At 43.4% G+C, this 20,055-nt stretch overlaps 1 protein-coding gene across 1 annotated transcript in view; it reads right to left on the reverse strand.

Moving 5' to 3' along the window:
* LOC126267821 (kappa-type opioid receptor-like) overlaps positions 1-20,055 on the reverse strand; it is a 609,253-nt gene that overhangs the window by 449,480 nt on the left and 139,718 nt on the right. The window lies entirely within an intron of this gene.

The raw sequence follows: 20,055 nt of genomic DNA on the forward strand, positions 1-20,055 counted from the left end.
GAACAGTTCAACGACATTTGCAGGAGCATGGACTATCAGCTCGGAAACCATGGTTGCGGTTACCCTTGATGCCGCATCACAGACAGGAACGCCTACAACGGTGTACTCAACGACGAACCTGGGTGCACGAATGGCAAAACGTCATTTTTTCGGATGAGTCCAGGTTCTGTTTACAGCATCATGATGGTCGCATCCGTGTTTGGCGACATCGCAGTGAACGCACATTGGAAGAGTGTATGCGTCATCGCCGTACTGGCGTTTCACCCGGCCTGTTGGTATGAGGTGCCATTGGTTACACGTCTCGGTCACCTCTTGTTTGCATTGACGGCACTCTCACCAACTAAAAACGTCTGGGCAATGGTGGCCGAGCAACTAGCTGGTCACAATACACCAGTCACTACTCTTGATGAACTGTGGTATCGTGTTGAAGCTGCATGGGCAGCTGTACCTGCACACACCATCCAAGCTTTGTTTGACTCAATGCGCAGGCGTATCAAGGCCGTTAATACGGCCAGAGGTGGTTGTTATGTGTACTGATTTCACGGGATCTATGCACCCAAATGGCGTGAAAATCTAATTTCACGTCAATTCTAGTATAACATAATTGTTTATGATCTGCATTTCTTCTTGGCGTGGCAATATTAATGGCCAGTAGCGTATTTACGGAGTACTCTCATTGTACAGATTGTTATGAATTGTACTTGTAGACAGGTAAATTAGTGTTATGATGCAACTCGCCAGACGCTAATCTCTCTCTCCGTCCGAACAGGCCTTGAAGGCCTAACTCTACCGTCCAACCGCCGTGTCATCGTCCACCGACAGGCGTCAATGATGCGGATATGGAGTGGCGTGTGGTCAGCATACCGCTCTCCTGGCCATCGTCAGTATTTGTGAGCGGAGCTGATACTTCTCAGTCAAGTAGCTAGTCAATTTGCCTCAGAAGGGTTGAGTGTTCCCCAGTTGCCAATAGCGCTCGGTAGACCGGACAGTCAACCATCCAAGTGCCAGCCAAGCCCCACAGCACACAACGGGAACCGGTACTACTACCGCGGCAAGGCCGTTGGCGTCAGAGGCTAACAGACGCAAAAATTTGTAATTTTTAAAGCAGACACGACGGCAAAAAATAAATAGGAGGACATAGGTCGTCGAATTAACTGTCGTCCTTTCGTAAAACCCTGACTGCAGTGAAGTACAGTAATTTCAGCCTGCGGAGTTACACTACCAAAGTCACAGCAAATCGTGGGCTTCCCGCTGACTTGAAATGAGTCACGGCGGGCTCATGAATTACATTTAGAGCTGCTGCTAATGAAATCAGCGAAAGATGGAAGGGCGCCTAACGAGCGGGGAGCGGCGGTAATCTCTCTGGCGCGCAGCTGTGCTGAGCGGCCGCGAGGCCTGGACCCGGGCCAGGATTAAAGGCGCGGCGGCCCCAGGGGACTGGCCTGCCCACTTCCTCCCCCCCCCCCCTATCCCTCCCCCCCCCCCATCACACGCTTCCAACACGTCCCTCCACAGTCCACACTGACGTCATCCGCACAGTGCAGAACAGAGCAGTTTACACCGATGGGTCAGATGTCTTGGTATACCTCCTAATATCGTGTCGGACCTCCTTTGGCCTGGCGTAGTGCAGCAGCTCGACGTGGCATGGGCACAACAAGTCGCTGTATCTTCCCTGCAGAAATGCTGAGCAATGCTGCCTCTCTACGCGCCTATGGTTATTTTGTAGTCATTCGGTTGATCTACTTACGTTAGCTCTGAATGTAATTGCTCGATTTGTAATCTTTCTTTCTCATATCATTATAATAAATATAATGATACCAACGATTGAAATTATTTATACAGTGCTTGATACTAAATTTCATGATGTTAACTCCTAAATCTAATGCAGGGAGCGAAAGGGTATTTACAGTTTGTACAGAAACCAGATGGCAGTTATAAGAGTCGAGGGACATGAAAGGGAAGCAGTGGTTGGGAAGGGAGTGAGACACAGATGTAGCCTCTACCTGATGTTAATCAATCTGTATATTGAGCAAGAAGTAAAGGAAACAAAAGGAAAATTCGGAGTTGGCATTAAAATCCATGGAGAAGAAATAAAAACGTCGACGTTCCAGGATGACATTGTAATTCTGTCAGAGACAGCAAAGGACTTGGAAGAGCAGTTGAATGGAATGGGCAGTGTCTTGAAAGGAGGATATAAGATGAACATCAACAAAAGCAAAACGAAGATAATGGAATGTAGTCGAATTAAGTCGGGTGGTGGCGAGGGAATTAGATTAGGAAATGAGACATTTAAAGCAGTAAAGGAGTTTTGCTATTTGCGGAGCAGAATAACTTATAATGCTTGAAGTAGAGAGGATATAAAATGTAGACTGGCAATGGCAAGGAAAGCGTTTCTGAAGAAGAGAAATTTGTTATCGTAGAGTCCAGATTTATGTGTCAGGAAGTCGTTTCTGAAAGTATTTGTATGGAGTGCAGCCATGTATGCAAGTGAAACATGGACGATAGATGGTTTTGACTAGAGGAGAATAGAAGCTTTCCAAATCTGGTGCAATAGAAGAATGCTGAAAATTGGTAGATCACATATCTAATGAGGAGGTATTGAACAGAATTGGGGAGAAGAGAAATATGTAGCACACCTTGACTAGAAGAAGATAGCGGTTGGTAGGACATGTTCTGAAGCATAAAGGGAGCAACAATTTAGTATTGGAGGGCATCGTGGAGGGTAAAAATCGTAGAGGGAGACAAAGAGATGAATAAAATAAGCAGATTCAGAAGGATATAGGTTGCAGTAGGTACTGGGAGATGAAGAAGCTTGCACAGGATAGAGTTAAAATGTGTGTGTATGTGTGAAATCCTATGGGACTTAACTGCTAAGATCATCAGTCCCTAAGCTTACACACTACTTAAGTTGAAATGGCTCTGAGCACTATGGGACTCAACTGCTGGGCTCATCAGTCCCCTAGAACTTAGAACTACTTAAACCTAACTAACCTAAGGACATCACACACATCCATGCCCGAGGCAGGATTCGAACCTGCGACCGTAGCAGTCGCACAGTTCCGGACTGCGCGCCTAGAACCGCGCTACTTAAGCTAAAGTATCCTAAGGACAAATACACACACCCATGCCCGAGGGAGGACTCGAACCTCCGCCGGGGCCATTCGCACAGTCCACGTCTGCAGCGCCTCAGACCGCTCGACTAATCCCGCGCGGCCAGGACAGGGTAGCAGGGAGAGCTGCATCAAACCAGTCTCAGGACTGAAGACCACAACGACAACAACAACAACAACTTCTAAAGCGTTACAGATGCAGGATTTTTTATACGAACTGACTTCTGGACTATGTCTCGTAAATGTTCGATGTCATTCAAGTCGGGAGATCTGGGTGGCCAAACAATTCGCTCGAAATATTCACAATGTTCTTCAAAGAATTTGCCAACAATTGTGGGCCGTGTCAGGGCGCGTTGTAATCCATAAAAGTAGAATCGTTCTTTGGGAATACGAAATCTCCAACTAGCCGAACATAAACATTTCCAGTCAGTCAATGATTGGTTCAGTTGCACCAGAAGACCCAATCCTTTGCATGTAAACACTTCCCACACCATTATGAAGGCACCACTACCTTGCACAGTACCTAGTTGAAAACCTGGGTCCGTGTCTTCTTGGGGTCTGCGCCACTCTCGAATCCTACCACCAGCTCTCACCAACGGAAATCGTAACTGATCCGACCAGGTCATGGTTCTCCAGTCAGCTAGCATTCAACTGATATGGTCAAGAGCCCAGGAGAAGCGCTGCAGGTGATGTGCTGTTGGCAAAGACAATAGCGTCGGTCGCTTATTGCCATAGCCATTTAACGCCATATTTCTCCACTCTCTGCTTACGGATACGTTAGACGTAATGCCCCACACTGATTTTTGCGGTCATTTCCCGCAGTGTTTCTTCTCTGTTATCACTGACAACTACATGCAAAATCCACTGCTCTCTCTTGCTCAGTAAAGTCCGTCGGCCACTGCGTTGCCCAAGGTGATAGATAATGCCTCAACTTTAGTAATATCGGTTCATTCTTGAGACTGTGGACCTCGCAGTATTGAATTCCCTAACGATTTCCGAATTGGAATGTCCATGCATTTAGCTCGAGATACCATTCCGTGTTCAAAATCTGTTAATTCTCACACTCATATCGTTGGCCTCGATTTTCAGTGGGTTTCTGGAACGTACACTGTCTTTCAACATCATGAAATACTTCGACGAAAATGATATTCATCACATATTTAGGAAATATGACATGTGAAAGACAACGTGATCTTTCTTCATGCGACATGAGATAAAAATTTTATTATATGTTTCTAGATTTCAGGAACGTTTTTGACTGCGTTATTCGCAAACAGTTTCTAATTGCGTACCTGTGGAATATCGACAGTATTAATGATTTCCTCTCACAAATCTCGCAGTATGTGGTATTTAACGGGAACCCATCCAGCCAAAAAGAAATGATATCTGAGTTCTTGCTGAAAGTGTTACAAGCCCTCCGCTACTCTCACACTTACAACTACGTAACTACAGTGCAATTCACATTTACGGGCCGGCAGCGGTGGCCGTGTGGTTCTAGGCGCTGCAGTCCAGAGCCGTGGGACTGCTACGGTCGCAGGTTCGAATCCTGCCTCGGGCATGGATGTGTGTGATGTCCTTAGGTTAGTTAGGTTTAAGTAGTTCTAAGTTCTAGGGGACTGCTGACCTCAGATGTTAAGTCCCATAGTGCTCAGACCCATTTGAACCATTTTTTCACATATATGTGCAAGGCAGAGGGTTTACCGAACTACCTTCAGACTATTCTTACCGTTCTACTCTTAAACAGCGCGCTGTAAAAACAACACTTAAATCTTTTCGTGCGAGCTCTAATTTCTCTTATTTTGTTATAATAATATTTTTCCCTATGTAGGTGGGCACCCATAAACTGTTTTCTTACCCTGAGAAGAAGTTTGACAGTTGGAATTTCATAGTAAGTTCCTACCACAGCGACAAACGCCTTTCTTTCAATGCCTGACATTCCAACTCATGTATCATATCTTTGACGCTCTCTTCCCCATTTCGTGAGAGTAAAAAATGAGCTGCCATCCTTTATGCTTTTCCGACGTTCTCCGTCAATACTATCTGATGTGGATGTCACACGGCGCATCAGTATTCCAGAAAAAGACGAACGAAAGTAGTGTAGCTAGTCTACTTTGTAGACCTGTTGCATCTTCCAAGTGATCTTCCAATAAACCGTATATTTTGTAAGCTTGCGCACAACATTATCTATGCGATCGTTCCATTTTAGTTTATTCATAATAGTAATTCCATATTATTTCGTTGAATTCACAGCGTTTAAATTTGTGTTATTTACCCTGAAGTTGGAATTTAGCGTATTTCTTTTAGTGCTCATTTGGATGACTTCACACTTTTGATTGTTAGCCGGCCAGAGTGGCCGAGTGGTTCTAGGCGCTAAAGTCTGGATCCGCGGGACCGCTTACGGTCGCAGGTTCGAATTCTGCCTTGGGCATTGATGTGTGTGATGTCCATAGGTTAGTTAGGTTTAAGTAGTTCTAAGTTCTAGGGGACTGATGACCTCGGAAGTTAAGTCCCATAAGGCTCAGAGTCATTTGAACCTTTTTTTTTCATTGTTAAGGTCAACTGCCACTTTTCGCGTCATACAGATATCTTGTCTAAATCATTTTGCAATTGGTTCTGATCATCTCGAGACGGCAAATCACAGTACCCCTTGCAAAGAATCTAAGAAACTGTTAAGATTTTATCCTAAATCGCATGCACATGCAAAAAAACGAAATAGTGTCTAAAACCCTTCCTTGGGGAACACCAGATATCACTTTTGATTTAATAGACGACTTTCAGTCACTTATGCGAAGTGTGACCTATAGGACTGGAAATCACGAATCCAGACGCACAGCTGAGATGGTACTCTGTCGGCCCGCAGTTTGATTGGAAATCGCTTGTGGGGAACGGTGTCAAAAGCCTTCTGGAAATGCAGATCTATGGAATCTGTTTGAGATCCCTTACTCGCATTTCCATTCTTGGCTATTGCCGTGACCAGTGCAACATTACAGTCTTTGGGTACAGACGTTTCATCGAGCGAGTGGTTGTGTGTGATTGTTATGTAAGGAGCTATTGTATGACCATACTCTGAAAGGAGCCTAATTGGTATACGGTCTGGACCAGAGGACTGGCCTTTATTTACTGATTCAAGCTGATTTTCTACACCGGGACATCTGCTTGTGAGTTACTCATGTTGGCAGCAGTTCTTGATACGAGTTCTGGAACATTTAGTTTACTGTCTAGTTAATTCGTCAGAAATCAAAACGAATGACAAAATGATTTATTTAAGGTATCTGCATGGTGTGAAAAGTAACAAGAGCAGGTAAACAATAAAAAGTGTGTGGTCCTGCATACCAGTATAGAAAAAGCTCTGTTAAATTTAGGTTACACGGTTTAATCGCACAAGTTTAAACATTGTCGATTCAATTTAATACCTTCGGATTACAGTTACGATCAACTTAAATTGGAACCGTCACAGAGAGAAAGTTGTGGGGAAGGCGAACCAAAGACTGCGTTTTATTTTTAAAATACTTAGAAGAAGTAACGGAGCTATTAGAGTACCTGCCTACACTAAACTTAATGGTCTAATACTGGAGTATTTATGTGCGGTATGGAATGCTTACCAGAAGAACTGACAGAGGACGTCGAAAAAGTTCAAAGAAGAGCAGTTTGTTTTGCAATATCGCGAAATAGGGGAGAGAGTGTTACGGACATGATACGCGAGTTGGGATGACAATCATTAACACAAAGTCGTTTTTTGTAGCAGAGAAGTTTTAATCTCCAACTTTCTCCCCCGACTGCGAAAATATTTTGTTGGCTGCCGCCTACAAAGGGAGAAATGAGTCTGGAAATAAAATAAAATAAATCAGATTAAGCCGTTCATTTTTCCCACGTGCTATACAAGAGTGGAAGACCGAAAAACAGTCTGAAATTGTTTCTATGAACCCCCTGCGAAGCGCATAAGTGTGGATTGCAGGGTTACTATATAGCCTTAAATGTAGGTATGAGGAGAGAAATCCTTCGCTTCGTAACAATAGCGCTGCAAAACATCTAGTTACGAAAAACGTGTCTGATACCTTAACATTTGAGATTCTGTAATGCAAAACTGTGAACTACATAATTGACTGTTTCCACTGAACCATAGAAAAAGGCAGCTGAGAATTTTTGTCTTTTAAATTTTCTGTAATCTGACAAGTAAACTAAAATTGACTTGTTCTCCGGAGTAGTTCTTTCGAAACTCCAAGTACCTTATTTTAAGATAGGGATATTATTCAATTAGTTGATCTTCGAAGTGTTCAACAGAGACGGCGTAGAAGTGTAGTAGATTCAGTCTGATATTATGCGTTGTGGAGTGGCTTAGCGGACAATTTTAAAGTACTTATGTATGTTCTCAAATGCAAGATACAAACTCGGCGTTTACTTATTAAAACCAGTCTGAAAACATCAAGGAGTTTTTAAAGTCCTTTATACCGTCTTCCTTTCAGCCAATTCAACACATCAAACTTCAACATGATGCCGATTTTTCTGTTACCTGGAGACGCTGATGTTTGCTTCCCTCTTGGTGCTTGTAGAGAGGAGCAGTCAATATCGCCTTCCGGTCCCTATTTTCTGACACTTATTCATGCACACAAGCAAATCTGTGTTCCTTACTAGTTGATCATCCTAAGATAACAGTACGAATCGGACGAATAAGCAGTATTAGGGTCATAGACAGTGGCAGAAGAGAGTAATTAACTGATCCGTTAGTTGCGTCGCAGCCGGCCGTGGTGGCCGAGCAGTTCTAGGAGCTACAGTCTGGAAACACGTGACCGCTACGGTCGTAGGTTCGAATCCTGCCTCGGGCATGGATGTGTGTGATGTGATTAGGTTAGTTAGGTGTGAGTAGTTCTAAGTTCTAGGGGACAGATGACCGCAGAAGTTAAGTCCCATAGTGCTCAGAGCCAATTAGTTGCGTCGCAAACATCACGCAACCGATGGTCGGGTTTAAAGGACGGCCTGTCACTTCTCTTTTCAGATGTAAGCCACACTTCAGAACACATCGAGCAAGTCATCGACTTTACAACTGACATACACAAACAGCTCCATGGATACATATGAAGCCACTATGGTTATTACTACGCCACTGTCGGCCCAATAACTAAATAATATAGCTTCAGTCCTACGATTCTGACCGAAGTTACCCTTGGTTGTGATGCAAATACCGGAACCTGAAATCCTACCCCAGTTATTTCCATTTGGGTAATCCTGTGTCCCAATCCTCACTCCCTGCGATTTGGCTTAAAACACCGTAGTTCAATAACTGGCCAGGTTCCCGAAGAGTCTGCTCTCACCATACAGTAAGCCGAAAGGAAAATACAGCTTCGTCATACCTTGTGTATATTCCCATACTCTTGATGTCATCTATTCGCGAGTTACAGTAATTTTCTGTTAGAACTGTGGTTTATGCTCATGGTGCTAATGGATTTAATTATAGCTTGGTTATTGATGGACTTCGCCCTTCTAGAGAGTATCGAATAGTTTGAGGGCGATTAGGAGTAATAAACAATGGATGATTTCACAGACTGTGTTTATTGTATGTAAAATTTCTGTGCAGGGAAGCGGTTGGTAAGACATAGAAAAACTCATTGACTATTCATTCCCATCTATGGGAAACATCTTTAGACATAAATCGGCAACTGCATCGAAAGCTTAAGCGAGCCACGAATTTTTGTCTTTTGGAGATGGGTACGAAATGCCAGCGAACAGCCATTGATTCTCAGCCGGGAAGTTTGATCTGAAGCGTTTAGAATTATTCGGCAAATCACGAAAATATTTCCCCTTCAGAGTTCTCTAATTGTTTCTATTAAAACCCAGCGCGAGCGTGTTAGTAGATCTAGTAAAATTAGTGTTATCAACGGTACGTACGCCCAAAATCTACAGTACTCAGTATTTTACCAGCTCATCGTGATGTTGGCTTCTGGGGCGCTCAACATCGTGGTCAGCAGCGCCCGCACAGTCTCCAAATCTTTCCATTCCCAGTCTCGGCACTTCCCGACTGATGATGACATGATGGGGACAACATAAACACCCAGCGGGGAATCGAACCTGGCACCCTGTGATCCAGAGGAAGCAACGCTAGACAGTAGACCACGAGCTGCGGACATTTACTAGCTGGGTGTGATTTTAGACACCACAGCCATTTTGTAAGGTGTCTATACGAGGAGAAGTGTCATTAGTTGTTGTAATCTTTATCACAGAGATTCTTGTTCCTGAGCGCATGGATGGAGCAATTTTCTTTAGGCTACCAGAGCTAATCTTGAAACGGGTAGATGACGTCATATACTTCTTGCTTCTAGTTGGTTAATCGTTTTAGACTACGCCTTGTACTGTTTGCTCTGATAGTGTGCAGACTTATTTTCGGCATGCTGTTTTCTCCTCATTGGGTATGCTGAATGAGGTAACCCATTTGCATTAGCTTACACTGCAAATATTTGACAGACATGCTTAGAGAAGAGTTTTCATTCGCTTGTCATAATATAGAAATTCAATTAATGTTAACAGAACATTGCTTGGGCTGCTATTTCACGATTACCATGCGTAGACTCAAGAAATCCTTACATCACTCTTCACTCTGTTTGGTATATGCAATGCCGCATAAGGTTTTTGTAAAAACGATTTAAAGTAATAACATACCTTTCTGTTTCATTCTGATGTCCATGTGATTGTTGCGGAACATGTATGAAAGACGATCATCTGTTATAGTATAATTTTAGACTGAAATATGATTTGATACTCTTTAACTTGTAATTCCACATTCCCGTTTGACGACTGAAGACCTACGGTGTACGATCGTTCTTACACACGTTACAGAGTGGCGTGTTCTGATGCATGCTCACACGCATTGCCGGACTGAGTGATTGTAATCGCGCTCACACGTATTGCACCTAGGACCTTGGGACTCGCTTAACAGTGCTTCTGGTGAAAGCAGCGTGGTCCATTTCAGTTCAATGAACAGCAAAGAGCTACATTAAAGATGTTTTGGCAGAGCAGATCTCCGTTATCCTTGCTGTGTATGCAAGGAGTAATATCTGGGCCATGACGAAAAAACAGGCCCCATGAATAGACAACATTCTATTACAGCTACTGATAGCCTTGCGAGAGTTAGACTTGACAAAACTCTACCATGTGGTAAGCAAGATGTATGAGACGGGCGAAATAACCTCAGAATTCAAGAAAAATAAAAGAATTCCAATACCAGAGAAAGCAGGTGCTGAAAGGTTTGAAAATTACCGAACTATCAGTCACGGCTACAAAATACTAACACGAATGCTTTACAGATGAATGAAAAAACTGGTGGAATCCAAACTTGAAGAAGAGGAGTCTGGATTCCCTAGCAATGTTGGAACATGCGAGGCCTTACTGACCTTACGATATATCTTAGAAGATTGATTAAGGAAAGACAAATCTACGTATTTAGTTTTTGTAGACCTGGAGAAAGCTTTTGACAATGTTGACTGGAATACTCTCTTTAAAATTCTGAAAGTGGCAGGGAGCAGTGGTTGAGAAGGGAGTGAGACAGGGTTGTAGTCTATCCCCGAAATTATCAATCTGAAGAACTATAAACGTTGAGGTTTGCCGATGACATTGTAATTCTGTCAGAGACAGTAAAGGACCGGGAAGTGCAGTTTAACGGAATGGAATGTGTCTTGAAAAGACGATATAATATGAACATCAATAAAAGCAAAACAGGGATAAAGGAATGTAGTCGAATGAAGTCGGGGGATGCTGTGGGAATTAGATTAGGAAATGAGACACTTAAAGTAGTAAATGAATTTTGCTATTTGAGGAGCAAAATAACTGATGATAGTCGAAGTAGAGAGGATATAAAATATAGACTGACTATGGCAAGGAAAGCATTTCTGAAGAAGAGATATTTGTTAACATCGAGTATAAATTTAAGTTTCAGAAAGTCATTTCTGAAAGTACACTTCTGGAAATGGAAAAAAGAACACATTGACACCGGTGTGTCAGACCCACCATACTTGCTCCGGACACTGCGAGAGGGCTGTACAAGCAATGATCACACGCACGGCACAGCGGACACATCAGGAACCGCGGTGTTGGCCGTCGAATGGCGCCAGCTGCGCAGCATTTGTGCACCGCCGCCGTCAGTGTCAGCCAGTTTGCCGTGGCATACGGAGCTCCATCGCAGTCTTTAACACTGGCAGCATGCCGCGACAGCGTGGACGTGAACCGTATGTGCAGTTGACGGACTTTGAGCGAGGGCGTATAGTGGGCATGCGGGAGGCCGGGTGGACGTACCGCCGAATTGCTCAACACGTTGGGTGTGAGGTCTCCACAGTACATCGATGTTGTCGCCAGTGGTCGGCGGAAGGTGCACGTGCCCGTCGACCTGGGACCGGACCGCAGCGACGCACGGATGCACGCCAAGACCGTAGGATCCTACGCAGTGCCGTAGGGGACCGCACCGCCACTTCCCAGCAAATTAGGGACACTGTTGCTCCTGGGGTATCGGCGAGGACCATTCGCAATAGTCTCCATGAAGCTGGGCTACGGTACCGCACACCGTTAGGCCGTCTTCCGCTCACGCCCCAACATCGTGCAGCCCGCCTCCAGTGGTGTCGCGACAGGCGTGAATGGAGGGACGAATGGAGACGTGTCGTCTTCAGCGATGAGAGTCGCTTCTGCCTTGGTGCCAATGATGGTCGTATGCGTGTTTGGCGCCGTGCAGGTGAACGCCACAATCAGGACTGCATACGACCGAGGCACACAGGGCCAACACCCGGCATCATGGTGTGGGGAGCGATCTCCTACACTGGCCGTACATCTCTGGTGATCGTCGAGGGGACACTGAATAGTGCACGGTACATCCAAATCGTCATCGAACCCATCGTTCTACCATTCCTAGACCGGCAAGGGAACTTGCTGTTCCAACAGGACAATGCACGTCCGCATGTATCCCGTGCCACCCAACGTGCTCTAGAAGGTGTAAGTCAACTACCCTGGTCAGCAAGATCTCCGGATCTGTCCCCCATTGAGCATGTTTGGGACTGGATGAAGCGTCGTCTCACGCGGTGTGCACGTCCAGCACGAACGCTGGTCCAACTGAGGCGCCAGGTGGAAATGGCATGGCAAGCCGTTCCACAGGACTACATCCAGCATCTCTACGATCGTCTCCATGGGAGAATAGCAGCCTGCATTGCTGCGAAAGGTGGATATACACTGTACCAGAGCCGACATTGTGCATGCTCTGTTGCCTGTGTTTATGTGCCTGTGGTTCTGTCAGTGTGATCATGTGATGTATCTGACCCCAGGAATGTGTCAATAAAGTTTCCCCTTCCTGGGACAATGAATTCACGGTGTTCTTATTTCAATTTCCAGGAGTGTATTTGTATGGAGTGTAACCATGTATGGATGTGAAACTTGGATGATAAATAGTTTAGACAAGAAAAGAATAGAAGGTTTCGAAATGTGGTGCTACGGAAGAATTCTGAAGTTTAGTTGGGTAGATCACGTAACTAATGAGGAGGTAATGAAGAGAATTGGGTATAAGAGGAAATTGTGGCACAACCCGACTAAAAGAAGGGACAAGTTGGTAGGACACGTTCTGGATCACCAAAATATCACCAATTTACAATTGGACAGAATAGTGGAGGGTAAAAATCGTAGTGGTAGACGAAGAGATTAATACACTAAGCAAATTCAGAAGGATGTACGTTGCAGTAGGTACTCGTAGATGAAGAAGCTTGCACAGGGTAGAGTAGCATGGAGAGCTGCATCAAACCAACCTGTGGACTGAAGGCCCCAACAACGACAACGAAAAAAACATAGTGTGGCGCTTTTATGGGACAGTGAACATTTATCCATTTCTAGAGAGGTTCAGAGTACTATTAGTAACTGATGTTGTTGCTCTACATCTAAGTGGGTATTTTTAGAATTCCATTCATATAACGATTTTATTTATTTATTCACAAAATTCAGTAGAATCAATAATATTATGGTCACTTTAAAAGTGGACATTGAATCACATAAGAATGGTTCTTTCTTTGGGGCACAGGGCAACCAAGAAGTGTTAAAACTAAATGAGTTTGAGTGAAATAAATTCAAGAATGAAGCTCTCGTAGACCCCACAGTGTCGAATATTATCTTAAAAATTGGTTTGACTACGAAAACTCTCATTTGAAAATTATTAGTTACACTGCTGTAGCAAAAATATCTCTTACCTATAAACATATGTAAAGGCACCAAATATGGTGGATAATGAAAAATACATAAACCTTTTAACAATAACAAAGTCAAGCTTCTATGTCCACAAACTCATTTTCGTGGGAAACGTTTTTAAACGGAGAAGAAACGCCTAACATAAAGAAACTCATAAAACCATTTATAGCGGTTCAGTGCACCATTGCCTTTGTGGAACAGTCTTCAGTCACATAAATCATTCATTGTCCGATGCTAGAAACAAATTAAGTGTCGCTAAGGTAAAAAAAGACCCTATGCTTTCATTTTAAGGTGAAGTCGGAAAGCAACGTGCAACGTGTTTTACCAAAAACTGGCGGGGACTGATGACCATATATGTTAAGTCCCATAGTGCTCAGAGCCATTTGAACTATTCGAATCAAAAACTGAAAGGTAACAAAAATTTTTGGAAGATTTACCTAGCAATGATAAATAAAGTTTTTTTACATTTACTGTTTCATTGAGCTCATCCTCAGCCCTCAGCTCAGCAAATCTTTCGCCAGTCGATGTTCGGTTAATTTTGTCAATTAACCTGACAACTGTATCAGTCATAACGACTATGTCAAACTTCCTATAATGTTTAGCATACTGTATTGAGAATATTCTGTACCATTCTTCATCCATAGTGCTGCACAGGCACTTTCAATATTCACGAAATAGCACAGTTATTTCGCAAGAACGTTTAACACAGCTACGCACAAAATTTATGCAACGAGGAAAACACTTATGCACAGACGTAGTACGTTAGAGGTTCGAAAGCGAATTTTACACAGTTATGAGGATAAACATAGAGGTTAAAATTTATGAAGGTTTATTTACTATCTGGGAAGCTGTAACGTGACTGAGACGTCGAAGACCCCTAGTAAATGGTTATTCCAGCCTCATGAAAAGTCATAAAATCTTGAAACATGTTCGGCGTACTCCAAATCGAACTCTGGTTTTAAGCAAACTGGGATCAGCCTCTTTCTCTCCCCTTCGTGCCTGCGAGTGCTCTCTCCCGGGTAAGACATAACATTTCCATTTACTGCCTTAATGGAAAACTGAACCTCTCAGCTAATCTCTGGAGCCGAGACCAAAGGGAGACGGCAGTCGACGACATAATGAGCGGCATTGGTCGCTGTTTCACATTTCCTCACCTCAGACTGCCCTAAATACGTTAGGACGTATACGGTTGAACAGTTCACGCTTCATTTTTCCATTCTTATATCAGGCCAGCTTTTTGAAGTGACAAAGAGAATTTAAACCTGAATTTGGTGAAACATGTGTATTAACATTACATATTTCATATGGAAATCGACTGATTGTAAGATAATAAGGAAATCGGTCTTAGATCACATTCAAGAGGCCTCAGCATCTACGAAGAGACAACACATGGTGACAGACGGTAATCATTTGTGTCATCATTGAAATCAGTACCTCGCTTTTTTCATTGGGCTGGAATTTCTAATAGTCCGTATAAAAGAGCTGCAAAGGGTCGAATACTACGTTCGTTACTCAGTATTCAAGAATACAAAAAAAAAAAAAAAAAAACACATGGGCCATCACAACCGAGCAACTCAGAAACATTTTACTTATTAATGAAAGATCCTTAAGGCGAGAGCGCCCACAGAACGCATTTGGGACATAAATTAAGGTGAAATTTTTGTGAACAGCGAAGTCATCCTGTACTAATGTACTACCTTGCCTGTATGTACACGGGGAACAATTTCGACATAAGGATTCGATAAGTCGTTTTAACGCAAAAAAGGTTCTTTAAATATGTTCAACTTACTTCTACAACATTTTGTAACCGTTTAGAGCTTTAAAAGAAAGAATACTCCTGTATAGGGCTTCCATTCTTTTGTCGGGTAAATAAACATGTGTTTTAGCCCACGTAGTTGGCCGTAAGTATCTTCTAACAGTGCAAAAAGCAAGAATCTGCTACGTGGAAGCAAGTAAAAATAATGTTCCTATAAATTCGTCAAAATTAGATTATGAAGCTCTCTTCTACTAAGGACTTTCTGAAGATTTAACAAGTTAAAGTTAAACATAGTATGCAGCGGCATTGCTGTGGATGTGTCATTCTCCATCTTTTGAAAGCACGGCACCGTTAGCAGAAAACAAAAGATTTTCTACAGGGTACCTGACGTTTTATGTGTAACAAGCTCCAGCAATGACAACGTACTAATTTCGGCCGTTTCACGGAGAGTAGAGGTAAAACTACTGTTATTAACTGTATGGTCGAAACTATATCATTAGCCAAAACTATCTGGAAGATGAACTACACAACACTCAAGAAATATACAAGGCGCATATTATTTTCTTGCTTTTAATTTTAGTATTTGATGGAAAAATGATTACTACTTTTACGTAGGTTTAGTATGGAGTAACTACATTCAATCTATTCTTGATCCAAAATGGATGTATTTAGCGGAAATGAGAGCAACTGCAATAAACTTAATTTAAATTTCTGCAGTTACCACAAATGATTCGTATGATATCGACTGAAAATGCCACACTGAAGTAAAACTTTGTAGTTAATGATTACAATTAATATACTGGGTGAATCACCTACAACTTTCTCGTCAAATACTGTGGAAATTTAAAGTTCTATTGATGTGCAGTTTTCACAATATGGACTGGCAGGAAGAGGTTCGTATTGTTAGCCAATAAAAATAGTACTTAGAAAGAGCATTTTTGTGCAAATATATATTTTTAATATAGTACTGTGCCTGATGACATTAACAAACTAAAAGTAGGGTAAATTAGAAAGTCATTTGTTGCAGGATTCTAGTCCGAGTGGTTTACAAAATTTCTTATTTTGAAAAGTTTCCACACCGACGCTAGTTTGTACCATTCAACCTGCGTAGTTGCTAGGTACTATGTTGTTACGTTTGCTTACAGTGTGCTTGTGTGTTCGATGAGTGCATTGCGGCTTGCTAGTTAGTGTGTGGCAGTCCAAGCATTGGGTCGTGATTGGACGATGTGATTTACCAATGCAGAAAAAGCCGTCATGCTCATGACGCGTGAAGAGTGTAGGAGAAATGCTGTTCGTACTTTTACGGTGTATGTGGCAAGTTATCCCAATAGACATCAACCATCTCAATAGTTATTTATGAACCTCTTCAACAAGTTACGTGAAAGTCGTGGTGTAATACCTATACGAAGTAACAGAAGGAAAAATGGCTCTGAGTACTATGGGATTTAACATCTGAGGTCATCAGTCCCCTAGAACTTAGAACTAGTTAAACATAACTAACCTAAGGACATCACACACATCCAATCCGAGGCAGGATTCGAACCTGCGACCGTGGCGATCGCGCGGTTCCAGACTGTAGCGCCTAGAACCGCTCGGCCACCAAGGCCGGCAACAGAAGGAAACAAGTGAGGACAGAAGAGGGGTAAATTAATGTTCCTCATGCTGATGCAGTTGATCCGCACATTGGCTCGCGCGCAATCTCACGAGGAAGTAGCGTGAGTCAGGCAAGTGTCCTGCGCATTCTCCATCGACATTGGTTACATCCCTATCAAATATTTCTCCATCGGGAGTTGCATGGAAACGATTATGAAAATTGTTTTAATTTCTGTGTATGGGCACTAAAACAGGATACTCCAGACATATCATGTATCTTGTTTAGTGGTGAAACCACACATGGAAATTACGGCCAGGTAAACCACCGAAACATGCACTCTTGGACTGATGATAATCCAAGTTGGCTCCGTCACGTGTGACGTCAGCGTGTGAACGTCTGGTGTGGGATAGTGAACCGTCAGTTCACGGGCCCGTTTCTCATAGACGGAACACTGAATGGCTCAAGTATCGCAGCCTCCCAAGTGACCATCTTCCGCGGAAGCTAGAAGATGTTCTGCTGCAGATTACGAGGAACGTGTGGTACCAACACGATGGCCGTCCAGCCCACAGTGCACCAAGTACTACAGCATGTCTTGACGAATTGTTCACAAATCGCTGGACTGGACGCAGAGGACCTCTGCCTTCGCCGTCCTGTTCCCTAGAATTTGACGCCTGTAGACTATTTCTGTGGAGAAAGCTGGAAGACGCTGTCTAAAAGGACTTACCGACTATACTCGATGACATGTAACGACGTATTACTGTAACTTGCTCGGATATCTCCGCTGAAATGCTAGCACGTGTGCAGCAGTCGTTCCATACCAGATTGCAAGCGTGTGTTGCCGCTACCGGTGTTAATCTCAATAAATTGTCTCGTTACTGGTCAAAATCCACATAACTAGTTATGCAGTTGTGTTGTTGTTTAGTGTGTACTACCATAGTTTTTACGCAGGGGTCGGTGGGAGAACTTTTCGAAATACGATATCTCGTAAACGACTCGCACTTGAATGCTACAACAAACATCAGTGACATTCTGATTTACTCAAATTTCATTTTGTTAATGCAACATCCAGTCTTTCATTGCAGAGAAATCTATGTTTGCACAAAAAATAAACTTTCAAAGTTTAATTACAATCTGTTGATTGGTTAACAAGACGGGTCGCAGACCAACAACGCTTTCAATTTCTGCATTATTTGTGGTACAGGTTTTAGGTGATTCACTGTGTAAATTAAAATGTATAATAACAGACATAATAAATTCACATACGCATAAATTAACTTCCAAATTGAGAGTAACGAAATTCTCACTATCTAAAATAGCGGCCAATCGTACGTCATAACAAATCATGGTTAACGTAAGACAACTTCTACATGGAGCTAGCAAGTAAGATTACTATGAGTTTAATGTTACGTGTAAATGTAAGTTTATGAATACAGTGCACAGGCTCAGTTTAATCATAATAGAAAAGAAGCTCAACAGCGTCCATGTTGAATGCAGAACCATGGTGGAAAACATGAATGAGACTGGGTGAATGTAGAAATGAATTCTGCTCGCCCGTATAATAGTTGAGTTCCTCACCTAATGTGCCTCGCACTATATCGCCGGAGTATGAAGCCAAGCGTTAGAGAAAAGTGCCCAACTAGGAGGCAACACACGGTCATTCATCAGAGCGGAATGACTACTACGAGGAGCGCCACAGCCGAATAACTGATTTCACCAACCTCAGCTCATTTTCCTTCACCACCAGCCGTTCCTCTCCGACAGATGCGTGGAAGTGGCAGCTATCGAACGATGCCACATTTTTGATACGGCGTGTTCCCAGCAGGCTTTCTTGGCTGCTACGCCTGCTTCTTCATTTCCCCAGATTCCCAAGTGCACAAAAAGAATGCTCCCCACTTCCCCTGATGCTGAAGAGAGAACAGGTGATATTGTATTAAACTGGATAATTTCTCCACTAGGTACTTTTACTACAATGGCTGGAGGACACTGAGTGAATAGGAGCAGGCGATTCACTATTTGTTGTCAAGTCGCTTCGTCTAGTACAGAGTGAAACCGACAAACCGACAAACTCTGGGAGATTTTAGGGGATAGCAAAACAAATATTTTTCCCTGATGTCATTTTTTCCTATGAGGATTATTTAAACCAATGGAGGCCGATTATGTTCGTCAGTTGTTAGACGCCGTATTACGATTCTCAGTTGTTATAGGGCGTATTATGCTCTTCAGTTGTAGGCAACTGCTGTCCACCAGTGTAGTAGTGCAAGGTCTCTGTTTACTAATGGAGTGATACAGCTGGAGTTAGTACACTGATATGGTTGGTGTGTACTACGTAGCGCACCACAACGGACGAGCTGCACAGCGCGTTTATCAAGAACAATATCCTAATCGTCGTATCCTGCATCATTCGACCTTTGCTGCTGTCACCAACGTCTGCTTGAGACCGGGTCATTTAGCAGATTACCTGGACAGGGACGCCGTCGCACGGTAAAAACGCTGCAATTTGAGGAAGCTGTCTTACAACATGTGAAGCGGGAACCTTCAATCAGCATTCGTAAAATTGCACGTAACATGGGGACGAATCAGACGAATGTAAGAACAGTCCTTCGAGAACAATTGTTACGTCCATTTCACTTACAGCGTGCCCACAACCTGGAACCAGTTGATCATCCACCCAGAACAGAGTTTTCGCAGTGGCACCTGGAAAAAAGTGAAATGCATCCTACATTTCCATCCTTTGTGTTCTTTAGCGATGAAGCAACATTCGGGCGTGATGAAGTCTTCAACATTCACAATTCGCATGTTTGGACTGGGGATAACCTATATGCCACAGTTACTAGGGGTCATCAAGTGCGGTTCTTCGTTAATGTGTGGGTCGGTGTTTGTTGCGGACTGCTTAATTGGGCCGTATCTGCTACCTAGGCCACTAAATGGCAAGCACTGTTACAATTTTCTCGCCAGAGAATTGCCAGAATTGCTGGAAGACGTCCCGCTCCCTACAAGACAACGGATGTGGTTACAATATGACGGGACGCCGGCACTTTTCGGTCGTCGTGTGCGTCGATTCCTGGACCGACAGTTTCCATAAACGTGGATTGGCACAGGTGGTCCTGTACCATGGCCTGCTAGATCCCCAGATATGTCCCCTCTGGACTTTTTTGTGTGGGGCTAGAAGCGCAACCCTGTTTACGCAACTCCTGTTGCATCTGAAGAGGAACTGAAATTGGGTTGTGTTCATGTGTTGTCTCTCGGTGATACAAAAAATGCCGGCCGGTGTGGCCGTGCGGTTCTAGGGGCTTCAGTCTGGAACCGCGTGATTGCTACGGTCGCAGGTTCGAATCCTGCCTCGGACATGGATGTGTGTGATGTCCTTAGGTTAGTTAGGTTTAAGTAGTTCTAAG

Source organism: Schistocerca gregaria, chromosome 4 (assembly GCF_023897955.1).
Source record: "Schistocerca gregaria isolate iqSchGreg1 chromosome 4, iqSchGreg1.2, whole genome shotgun sequence".
NCBI classification, from domain to species: Eukaryota; Metazoa; Arthropoda; class Insecta; order Orthoptera; family Acrididae; genus Schistocerca; species Schistocerca gregaria.